The following is a 13,257-nucleotide window of genomic DNA, read 5'->3' as shown; positions in this document are numbered from 1 at the left end:
ACATTTTCCCAAGAGCACTGGATTTTGGTGAAATCATCGGTAGGAGCATATTTTATTTAACTATTGTTTTCAACGAGGGGTTTACAATGCAAACTTGTAAGCTCATTTACTAGCGGGACACTTTTACCTCGTCACCTCGTTGCGCACCGTTGCTTTTTTTTTTGACGCATTTTGCCACAAATCAGGGTCCTCACACGTCTAATAAAATCCCATGCATGATATTTGCATCTGATTTGTGCAGTTTAGAATGTGAGCAGCGATTCGCATTGTGAAATGCATAGAATACACGAGTATGGCGAATCTGATTATCGTGGTCTGATAATATGCAGACATTCAAGAAAAGACATAAGTTTTTATTGAGTCACATTTCCCCCTCCCGCCCTCTTACCAAAACCTTTCTTCTTAAGCATTTCTTTACGGAAGCAATACATTTCCATTGTGTTATTACTTTTCCCTTTGTCTCTCTCAGTCGGAGTCACAAAAAACACAGCCTCAGCCTTTGATTCCGAGTGCATCACTCAAGATGCTTTTAGCAGCACAATAGAATAGCATTCATATGTTTTTACAGGAACACGTGTTAGGCACAATTCAATGGCTCAGTATTCCATAAACGCTCTCTCATGAAATATCACCGGTGTGAGATGAAACGCTGATTGGTTTTATTAGCTGTAGTGTAGTGGTGGTCTGTGGGGTCGGTTGGATGGAAAGAGTTTATTACCACTATTGTAATTTATTTTTGTTTTTACTAGCTCTTCCCATCGACCCATCTCGCACTTGATTCAGACAGAGCTTTTTAAAGCTTCCACACGTTTATTGTCAGGGTTCTAGCTCCACCTGCTGGTCGTGCAGCAGGTGACTGTCAAAAATGTCAGTTGAGTTGATCTGCTATTATTATTATTAGTAGCCTGTGTTGTAACTTCATTGGCTAGCACTGTTGCTTCACAGCAAGAAAGTCGCTAGTTCAAAGTCAGTTTCTTTGTGGAGTTTGCATGTTCTCTCCGTGTCGGTGTGGGTTTCCGGGCGCTCTGGTTTCCCCTACAGTCCAAAGACATGCGCTATAGGTTAATTGAATAAACTAAATTGGTCATTTGAGTGAGTGTTAGTATGAATGGAAACTTGTGGGTTGTGGCTGTGCACGCATTCGCTGTATAAAACATATGCTGGAATAGTTGACGGTTCATTCGGCTGCGGAGACCTTTGAAATAGAGACTAAGCTGATGGAAAATGAATGAATGTTGTAGTGGTTGGTGTGGTCTCGTTAAGTAGGATGCGATCCAGGATTAACTTCTGTGTTGATTCTGGAACATTATTCCTGTTTGAAAATGTAAACAAACACGTAATCCCCATCCCTAAACCTAACCCCTACCATGTAGTTATGGGCAAGTTCTGCAACATATTTTTCCTATGGAAACATTAACAGGTCATTTAAGGCCATTGTTCCTGTCTCCCACTACATGTTTTTAATAGTCTGCTGTGTGAACTGACCACGTGTTCCCAGCTAACAGAATTTTCCCCTAAATGTCCCAATTGGATTCACAGTTCTCACTTTGGTTTTCATTCGGTTTTTAACTGCTGGGAACCAAATAAGAACATTGGGAAATAATCACTATATAAGGATTCTGATAATGCTGTATGGATTCGTTTTGTTTGTATGTTTGTTTGTTTGTTTGTTTTTGTAAAACTAAAACTAAAAGATAGAGTTCGAAGAACATTCTCCTGAACATTCTAAAAATGTTTGGTGGTTGATTGTTTGTTTGTTTGTTCAATTGTACACAATGGTGAACTGTGCTAAATTTCCTCCAAAAACCCCAATAGATTCCCAGAATTTTTTTACTTTAGTTCCCACGTGGAGTCTCAGGAATCAAATAAGAACCGTTTCTATTTGATCTATTTCTCTCTCTTTTTTTTTTTGGTAATTCAAAACAAATTTTCCCAGAACATTGTAGGGACATGTTTTTTTTGTTTGTTTGTTTTGTTTTGTTATTGTTTTATCTTTTTGTTTTGTTTTGTGTTTTTGATTTGTTTTTGGTTTATTTATTTATTTTTTTTTTTGTGTGTTCTGTTTTGTTTTTGGTTTAGTTTTGTTTTGTTTCTTAAAAAATCAAAAAACATTCCAGAAACATTTTGCTAACCAGAGAATGTTCAGGAAACTAAAAACTGTTGACTGCGTTTCTGCTTTTTGCTGTTTCGTACATTTATGCTCTAAAAAGTTCAAGCAATTTTACCCCAAAGATCCTGTATCTTCAGGCCATCTGAGAGAACTTTTAGCTGAAACTGTGGTCTGTTGGAAACTTGGTGATTCAATTCGATTCAGCTTTATTTGTATAGTGCTTTTACAATGATGGTGTCAAAGCAGCTTCACATAAATGGTCATAGTAAATTGGAAAAGAGTAGTTCAGTTTTTAGTGTTTAAGTTCAGTTCAGTGTGGTTTAAAATCATGAGAGTCCAAACACTGAAGAGCAAATTCATCGATGGGTAGCTCTACTGATCCCAAACCATGCAAGCTAGAAGCGACAGCGGAGAGGGAAAAAAACTTCACTGTTTGGCGAGTGAAGAAAAAAACCTTGAGAGAAAGTTGGGCATGCATGACCATTTTAATTTCTCCGCTGGCCAAACGTCTTGTGCACAGCTGCATCCTCAGCGGCGGATTCATAAAATAACTATTTTGAGAGTAAAAAAATAACAAACATATCAAAAACACTTTATATTTGTTGTAGTAAATTAATGGCAAATATTCACGTGAATTACCCTGTTAAAATGTCTACTTTTTTAATAATAGGTCTCCAGTCCTTTTCCCAGCACTCTGTCAAATGTATGAAACTAATATCTTTGCTTAAAATATTGTTGTGCTTTTAAAAACACTAGACACATTGTAGTGGATTATATTTATTTATTTATTTATTTATTTATTTATTTATTTATTTATTTATTTTCAACCAAAAAATTGATGAGCTGCAAAAATGTGTTGTTCTTTGTGAATGCCAACAACAGCATCTCAGTAAACACAGAACTGATGCTTCATAATTACAATGGATGAAAAGAAGGAGATCCTCCCTCCTCCTGCTCCTGCTCCTCAGCCTCATCACTTCCACACTCCCTTACCTCCTTTGCTACCCTGTTCTTCACAAGCGCCATCATCTCCATACGGCTGACATCTAGGTCAACTGTGGTTTGACATGGCAAGAGATGGAGCCTCTTTCTTCCTCCATTCTGTCTCATTAACTCCCTCTTTTCCTCCATCTCTCCATCTCACACCCACTCCTTCCTCATTCTCTATCTCTGTTTCTATCTGTCTCTCACCCACTCCACTCTCTCTCTCTCTCTGCTGTCTTCTACCTTTCTGTTGGCCTCCACACACCCTGCACCTCCATATGCCGCTCTTTAATATTTGATCAGCTCCATCTTGTCTGCAGCACCAGCGACTTCATGGGATAAATAACGTCTGCCTGCATCTCATCGCCTCCCCGCTTGCATCTGCACTGCGCAATTACGCACAGAATTTATGAGAGGCAGCAGCTTTGTTTATTTGCAAACTGCTCGCAGTAATTGATGCCAGTGTGAAGTACGGCTGCTTCTGGCCCTCGCGCACAGACCCGCACAGTTTTTTATATATATTTATTTGTATATATATATCTATATATACATACATTTATATGACAAAGCAGCTTGGTCGCTGGAGGCTGGTTGTGGTAAATATTCATGTCTCTGGAAGCGACGGTATTTAGGCTGGTTTTAGAGAGCAGTGCAGCAGTGCCGCAGTGCGAGGAGAAACAGAGAAAGCTAATGCGATGCATGCTGTGTGTTTGGGTGCTTGCAGATGATCTGGATCTGCCACCAGGTGGACCCCCATGCCAAATGCTCAGTGCAGAGCTGCAATATCAAAGGAGTAATCTGATACTGTAAACAGAGCTTTTGATGAAGATGTTATGCATGGAATATGATTTAATTAAAGGTTACTGTAGTAGTAATGGCAAAATCTTGTGGGATATAAATAAAATGTGCCCTATTTTTGTAAATGAACTATTTATTCATTTAAAGATCTATAAAACTCAAACACATAAAACATTTTATATACATGAAATATATTTTAATACATAAAACCTTTATTTACATAAACACATGCTTATTCTGAGCTATACATACTAAATTATTTAAAGTGAAGATTACACAATATTATAAATATTTATAAATACAGTTCATCTGAAAAGTATTCATAGCGCTTCACTTTTTCCACATTTTTTGTTACAGCCTTATTCCAAAATAGATGAAATTCATTTATTTCCTCAAAATTCTACACACAATACCCCATAATGACAATGTGAAAAAAAGTTTTTTAAATTGTTGCAAATTTATTAAAAATAAAAAACCTGAAAAATCACGTGTCCTAAAGTATTAGTTTGTATTACTTTGTTTATGTATCGTTGGTAGCAATTAGTCTTTTTGAATATGATGCCACACTTGGCACACCTGTCTTCGGGAATTTTTGCCCATTCCTCTTTGCAGTATCTCTCAAGCTCTATCACAGTGGTCACCAAACTTGTTCCTGGAGGGCCGGTGTCCTGCAGATTTTTGCTCCAACCCTAATCAAACACACCTGAACAAGCTAATCAAGGTCTTACTAGGTACTTGAAACATCCAGACAGGTGTGTTGAGGCAAGTTGGAGCTAAACCCTGAAGGGACACCAACCCTCCAGGACCGAGATTGGTGACCCCTGCTCTATCAGGTTGTTTTTTATTGGTTTGTTTTTGTTTTTTTATATAGCACATTTCATACAGTGGCAATTCAATGTGCTTGACATAAACAAGAATAAAAAGGACAAGTGTAAGAAAAAAAATGAATAGTAAAAATAATTAAAAACAGATTAAAATTTTTCCCAGAGATGAGTTGCTGCTGGAAGGGCATCCGCTGCATAAAAAACGTGCTGGATAAGTTGGCAGTTCATTCCGCTGTGGCGACCCCGGATTAATAAAGGGACTAAGCCGAAAATAAAATAAATGAATGACAGATTAAAATGTGTTAAAACAGATTATAAAAGAATAAAAAAAGAAAAGAAGGACATAATAGTGTGATCTGTCGCACATAGCACAGTGCTGCTCATTTGAAATCAGCTAAACAGATGTGTTTTCAGTCTTAATTTGAATCTGTATGTTGATCTCAGAATAAGCAAGTTGATTAATTTTTAAATAAATGTTGGTGGTTACATTGAATGAAAATGAAACTTATATTTTGATTTATTTTTTAGACAATTTTTTTTTCCCCCTGATAAATCCAAGTACACAATATCTGCACTTAAAATACTTTGTTTATATACAAATATTAGACAATATATATATTCTTTATTAGGTACACTTTACTTGCGTTGAACCCCCTTTCGCCTTCAGAACTGTCTTAGTTCTTTGTGGCATAGATTCAACAAGGCAAAACTTTGGTCCATATAAACATGATAGCATCACACAGTTGCTGTAGGTTTGTCAGCTGCACATGATGTGAATCTCCCGCTTCACCACATCGAAAAAAGTGCTCTATTGGATTGAGATCTGGTGGCTGTGGAGGCTATTTGAGTACAGGGAACTCATTGTCATGTTCAAGAAACTAGTCTTGCACTTTATGACATGGCACATAATTATTATTCCGCTGGAAGTAGCCATCAGAAGATGGATGCACTAGTCATAAAGACATGGACATGGGCAGCAACAATACTCATGTTGGTTGTGGCATTATGCTCAATTGGTACTAATGGGCCCAAAGTGTGCCATGAAAATATCTGGCCATCCTCCTCTGATCTCTGGCAACAACAAGGCATTTGCGCCCACAGAGCTGCCGCTCACTGGATATTTTTTTTTCTTCTGACCATTCTCTGTAAACCCTAGAGATGGTTGTAAAAAACAATGCCACATTCAAAGTCACTTAATTCACCGCTCTTCCCCATTCTGGTGCTCGATTTGAGCTGCGGCAGATCGTCTTGACTATGTCAACATGTCTAAATGCATTGATTTATATATATATATATATATATATATATATATATATATATATATATATATATATATATATATATATATATATATATATATATATATATATATATATATATATATGTAGGAAGTGCTGTTGCCTCATAGCAAGAAGGTCGCTGGGTCGCTGGTTCGAACCTCGGCTCAGTTGGCGTTTCTGTGTGGAGTTTCCATGTTCTCCCTGTGTTCGCGTGGGTTTCCTCCAGGTGCTCCGGTTTCCCCCACAGTCCAAAGACATGCGGTACAGGTGAATTGGGTTGGCGAAATTGTCCGAAGTGTGTTTGTGGATGTTTCCCAGAGACGGGTTGTGGCTGGAAGGCCATCCGCTGCGTAAAAACGTGCTGGATAAGTTGGTGTTCCATTCTGCTGTGGCGACCCTGGATTAATAAAGGGACTATATATATATATATATATATATATATATATATATATATATATATAATTTATATATATAATTTATTTATATAATTTATATTCTAAATGCTATTATACAAATAATATGACCACAGTCACGTGTCAAATAGTGAGTTTTGGAGGGGTCAAGCAGTAACATTAGAATACAAAAATATTAATCAAATAACTGTCGATATTAGAGGTGCAGGTGTGTTTCATTATAGCAGCTTAGAGAAATAAAGAGAAATCCTTAATTCAAAATAAAAACCGCTTCTTATGTCCACCAGCAGAGGGAGACAAAGATCACATAATACAGCATCTCAAAGCGTAGCGAGGAAAGAAAAGAAAAAAAAACGTATAAAAAGGATGTCTTGCATATCATCAACTAGGAATTCAATCAGAAAGTCTGCAGATAACGCTGCAATCAAGGTTAAATAAATGACTGATCTCATCTCCACAGGACAAGTGAAGCGTTCAGGGTTATCTTATGCTTGACCTGACATCTTAGAGTGCTTGTTTGTTTGGTTTTTGAGATATTTTCTCCATAACATTTTTAAAACAGTATAGTCTTACGATATATTAAAAATTTTCTCGTTTTTCTTTGTTTAGTAGGCAGTTTACGTGAATAAGCATAGTTTTAACCATTGCACGTCTGCATTTTAACAAATCAGTAGCTATTCTTTGTGGGATAGCGCATGAAAGTGAAAATTCGAAATTTCTCACATTTTACTTTATTAAATGAGTCTAGTTAGTATAAAAGTATGACGTTTACACAAATATAAGTTTTTAAGTCCTTTTAAACAAAAGTGTCTGCTAAATGACTAAATGTAAATGTAAAATTAAGATATTTTTTTTTTTAAATGTTGAAAACCTGTAACATTAGACTTACATAGTATTAATTTTTTTTACAATTTTTTTTACTATCAACTATGGTTGAGCGTTTCTTAAATGCTTCAAACAATCTTCATTTGTGTTCAACAGAACAAAAAAAGAAACTCATGAAGTTTTGGAACCATTTGAGAGCGAGTAAATTACTTTTCATTTTTTAAAGGAAATTTCTCTTTAAATGACAAGCTCAGTCTTTTAATCTGATTTCAGTGAAATAAAAAAAATTAAAATATAATGTCTCATCGACTAATCATATAGCTTTGTGTACAATTTGTGGATCTGCCAGATACTTTTATCCAAAGTGACTTACGTTTAGGTACACATTTTAACCCATACCCTGGCAGAGGTACAGCTATTGGAGCTACTGAAAGGCTAAGAAACCTGATCTGTCCATTTTATATGGAAATGCAAGCAATCGGCAGACTTTCTGCTGAAAAATTTTTATTTTTTTTTTAATGTAAATTAGCAGTGTTCTGTATTTATGTGATTCATGTTTTTAACTTGAAAGTATCCCTGTTGTTTATGCTTTTGAATTGCATTAAAGCATCTTGAACTTCTTGAAGTTGAACTACTTTTAACCTTTTGTTTGAAAAAGTCACTTTTAGTAACATATTGAATAGTTTAAAGTGATATACTGTCTGGGTTGTTGTTGTATATTGTTGGTACAAAAACCGTGTAATAAATTTTTATTGTTATTTTAAATACTTGTTGCTCTAAACGTTATTAGTTCTTAAACAGTGTATTAAAGTATTCATAAAAGTCACTTTGTTAAAGTCTTGAGTTGAATTTTCAACATCAAAAGTCGAAAAAGCAGAGATTATGCTCCTATAATGCAATTCACAAATGTAAATAAACGGAAAACACTTGTCAATCACAAAATACTAAAACTGTTAATTAACAGATATTGTTTACAGTGTAGTGTGTGCATTCAGGTCAAGGCGGCTTGTTTAGTGGTCTTTTAGAAACTCTATGTGGACGTGTTTGGTATCACACCTTTTTGGTATCACACAAATTTTTCTGGGTTTACAAAAATTCTAAATAAATAGAACTTTTTTTCCTTAGTAAATCCATCAGCTTAGGTTAGTTTGATAAAGAAATGAACTACAGAGAAGAGATGTGTACAGGGTGTCCGTGGTGTCTTAAAATGTAATAAAAGTTAATAAATAAATGTAGAGAAATTTAAGGCCCTTAAAAAGTATTTAAAAAGTCTTAAGTACTATATTTCAAGATATTAAATTTTGCTAAATTCTGTATGCTAAAGTTTGCCTGAATTAAATCTGCGAATATCAGGATGCTGTGTAGTTTATGAAATTAATAAAATCCTGCTAGATTTGACATCTTGCTGCTTCGTTTAATGCAGTAGCCAAGGCAGCATCATTATTTCCGCAGTTCTATAGGCGCCAACCCGCTGAATTAGCAAGATTTAATAGATTTTTATTCAGTAGATGAATAATATCTCATTTATTTACAGGCCTAAATTGCCCTTTAAATGTAGTAAATTGCACTACATTGAAAATTGTTCATATTCATTGCACTTAGTTGCACTAATTGATCTTGAACTGTACATACCCTCTGTACATATACATTTGTAATTATGTTCATATATATCTGCATACTTCTGATTATTAATAGCAACCTGTAAATATATATAACTACTGTAAATCTCTGTTTATAGTTAATACAACCTGTTTGTAATGTTCATAGTACATCTATCTGTAAATATCACCCATAGATTTTCTATAATTGCACTTAATAACTTAATGACCATTATCCTGCACTTGCTGCTATTACACTCCTGCTTAGACCTTAACTGCATTTCGTTGCCTTGTACTTGTACATGTGTAGTGACAATACAAGTTTAATCTAATCTAAACTGATTTGGCTAGGTAGGATGCAAATCTATATGTAAAAATGTGATTATTACTGCTAATAATATCGACCTTAAATGTTATTTAAGTAAAAATAAAAACATGAAAAATGACATTTCAAAGCTTTTATTCAAGCTATAATAAAAGAAAAAATAATTCTAGAAGAAAAAAATATGTATAATGCAAAATACTCATTTGAAAATGTATTTAAATTTCTTAATCATTTTTGCCTTTAACAGTATGTTTTTAATAATTCTGTCATGAAATTGTAGGGAGGTCGCTGTGGAAAATAACTGATTATATTTCAACAATAGATTTTAGTTCAAAATTAGATTCAGCTATTTTATAATTATATCAAAAAGTTTGCATTCTTCATTTAAATTTTTTTTCTGTGATACATGAGATCAAAGCTCAGTGTGATTCTCTTCGCATCTCTCATCGCCTTTTTGTTTACATTTGTTATTTATTTTATGTATTATTTCCAGTCTATCTCACTCCATTCTAAAATCAATACTCTCCACCTCTCAGATCACTAAGATCAAAATATTTGATGAAACCTTTCTAGCGAGAAACCTCCAGCCCTGTCATTGCCTTAAAAGCATTAAATATCATAAAGCGTCTCTTCTGTGGGCCTCTCAGATCACTTATTGTACAAATCAGTGCTCTATCAATCAGACAGATGCAGAAAGGCTGTAGCGTTTTGCAAAATTGCTGTCTAATTTATGAAATAATGACATGCTGTTAGAAACCTATGCGTCTGCTGTCCATTTACACAATGAATTTTATAACAAGCCGTCTATGAGAGACAGATTCAGCCATCTGGAGAGAGCCAAGCATCTGCTTTCATGCAATAGCCATCATTTAATTCAGTAATGGTCTTGTTTGCTACTTTCTGATCTGGTTAAATGAAAAGTTTTAGTTATGTATGGAAGTGTTATAAAGCTAGATACTTACTCAGCTACATCAAGGTAGGCAAACTGGTGAGAAATGTATAGCCCACATAAAATCTGACAAGTTTCAAATCAGTTTGAAATCGTTTCATGTACAGATCATGATGACCCACTCCTGAAGCAACATTCAGGCATTTGGTGTGTGTGTGTGTGTGTGTGCGTGTGTGTGCGTGTGTGTGTGTGTGTGTGTGTGTGTGTGTGTGTGTGTGTGTGTGTGTGTGTGTGTGTGTGTGTGTGTGTGTGTGTGTGTGTGTGGCTTCCAGAATTGTTGACCAGTGCAATATTACAGCTATCAAATACTCATTATGATTGGTGATCTTAAAGGGTTAGTTCACGCACATATTTAATCAACAAAGACTCATTCTGAAAATGTGTCCCTATATACATTTCTGGAGATTGCGAATTATGTAGCCAGAAATACGTATGGCTGTATTTTACCTTTAAAACGAACACTAGAGGGCAGTATGTGCGCTTACCGTCATTAAAACGGCTTTTCCACTGTTATCAGTTTTTCCAGTGGCTTAGCACGTATGTCGGCGGACTTGTGATGTGATGTGTTGACACCGATGATGAGGTTCCAGTCCGGCGAAGAATGATAAATACAAAAACAAAAGCCAAAAAATAAAATAAACAAGTAAATAGTTTGCTTTTGATTGCTTAAACTTGACTTTTTCTGTAGTAACATCATAAAAGACAAAGAGAAAATGAAAACATTTAAGTGTTTTAAATATAAGTCAATATGGCTAGAAACTATATGCTCTTTCTGGCGTAATAATAAAGGGATTTTGCTGCCATATCCCCAGTAAGAGCAATTAAATTAATTATGCCTGTTAATGATCCCCAGCACCAAGCCCTACACTTGCACCACCTGTTCGCATCTGCATACCATTGCACCTGCTGCAGCCATGAATCGCCAGCAGAGTTCCTTACAACATTGTCAACGTTTAAATAGGAACATTATCAAAACTCTTTCTTTAAATGAGACGCAGTGGAGTTCCTTTAAAAGCATAGTTCAACCAAAAATGAATGTGACAGGACACTTGTGGATTGTTTGCAGAGGATTAAAGGTAATAATTTTGTAAAAATGTCTTTGCTTGTGTGTTTACGACTCAAAAAGGGTCTATAACGTAGCCCTTACCTTTTATTATATGAATGACCAATGACGCATTTTAGCTGAAAAGTTCAATCGAATCTTTGATGTTCACTTAAAGTGAGACACTTAAGACAAAATGTGTATGTATATGTTGCAAGCTTGTACAAATTTATCCACATCTCGACATAAAAGCAACAGAAAAAATAAATCAAGAAAATAATGTCAAACTGGACACTAGTACTATAATCTAATCTAGCCCTAAGTGGCACAGCACCCTCTGCTGATGGCTATGGGCAAATGTACTAGTAGAAATGCTACAAAGTGCCTAAAATCTTCAAGCTTTTGTCTGCTCATTAATAATTTTTTTTAAATCATACTTGAAACTTAGATAGTCAAAGACAACATAATCATATCCATATATTATGTTCTAGTTACTAAGGGAGAACTTTACACTGCAAAAAATACATATATTTCTAGTCCTAATATCTAAAAATTATAAAATAAAGAGTTTTTTTTCCAATTTTATTAAGGATAGATTTGTTTTATTGTAGTTCCTTTGGACAGTCTGTAAAAATCTGATGACTGTTGCCATTATAAAGCAGGAAAACAAAGAAACATATAAACCTGGGATGCTTTGAGGGTAAGTAAATAATGGGATGATTTAAATACAACCCAGGCTCATTCTGAATATGTACCTCTATATATATTTCTGGAAAGCGACAAATACATCTCAGGAGCTAAGGTTTTTTTTCGCAGTTTTTGCGAATCCACCAGAGGCTGCTGTGTACTCTTTTTGAGATCTCAGATTTCTGCTCTTCTTGCATAAATCCACCAAAGGCCGCTGTCAACTGACTGACTGACCGATCGACTGACCCACTGTCCTCCCAAACCAAACCCAACCTACACTGTTTTCAAAAGCACAGACTGACCTGCCCTTCTCCTTCCCTAGTGCATGTAGACTAGACATTGCAGAAAGGATGGACTGTGGGCCTGTCCAAAAGAGGAAAATCTATTCTTGTGCTTTAATCATGAAATACAACTGATGTTTGTACCACAGAATATCTGTAGTATAGTTTACCATTCCACAAATTAAGGCTAATTTAAAGCTAATTTAGCAATTACATACATTCCAAGTTCATGACTTTATCAGTATTTTTATAGTCAAATGCAAATATCTAATAAAAATCCATTTACCTAAAAAACATATTCCCAAATTTATCAGTGAGGAATCAACATTCTGCTTTTGAGCTTATTTTCATTGTTTTGAGAACAAATAACTTGCCCTTTAACTTTTTTTTTACTTAAAACTTAATTAAGTCTTAAAGTCGAGTGATTTTAATATAAAATCTGCAGGCACTAAACAGATTTTTTAAAAATCAGTGAAATCTTTGGCTTCTACTGATTTATTGATCGATTCGAAGGGAGAAAACTCTATGTATATCTTTATGAAAAATTACCACACTTAAAAATTTTTAAGCAATTTTGTGAAACTTCTGATGAGCTGAGGTAAATCATGGGATAAGTATCATTTTTGGTTGAACTGACCCTTTTAGGGATTAGTCCATAGTCAAGCAACGTGTTTTATTTCTTATTCAATGTAACTATGCAATGTAATGTATGTAAATGTAATGGAAAGCTTTAGTTACATGCATTTATATAAAAATTAAGAGAATACTGACAAAACTGATCTTTTATTGTGATTTGGAAAACAAATCATTTGGAGACATTAGACAGAGTATTAAATAGACAAAATGAACAAAAATAACAATGTGCATTATATGCAATAACTCACACCTGGCCATGGAACAGCTGAGAAGCCAATTGTCCCATTACTTTTGGTCCCTTAACAAGTGGGAGGCACATATGCAAACTGTTGTAATTCCTACACCGTTCTCCTGATTTGGTTGTAAATACCCTCAAAGTAAAGGTCACAGTCTGCAGTTAAAGCACATCTTCTGTTTCATTTTAAATCCATTGTGTTGGTGTATAGAGCCACAAATTGTGCCAATGTCCCAATATTTATGGACCTGACTGTATAATCAAGCCCAA

This window comes from Danio rerio, chromosome 3 (genome assembly GCF_052040795.2).
Source record: "Danio rerio strain M-AB ecotype USA chromosome 3, GRCz13ab, whole genome shotgun sequence".
NCBI lineage: Eukaryota > Metazoa > Chordata > Actinopteri > Cypriniformes > Danionidae > Danio > Danio rerio.
Note: the sequence above shows the minus strand (reverse complement) of the source record.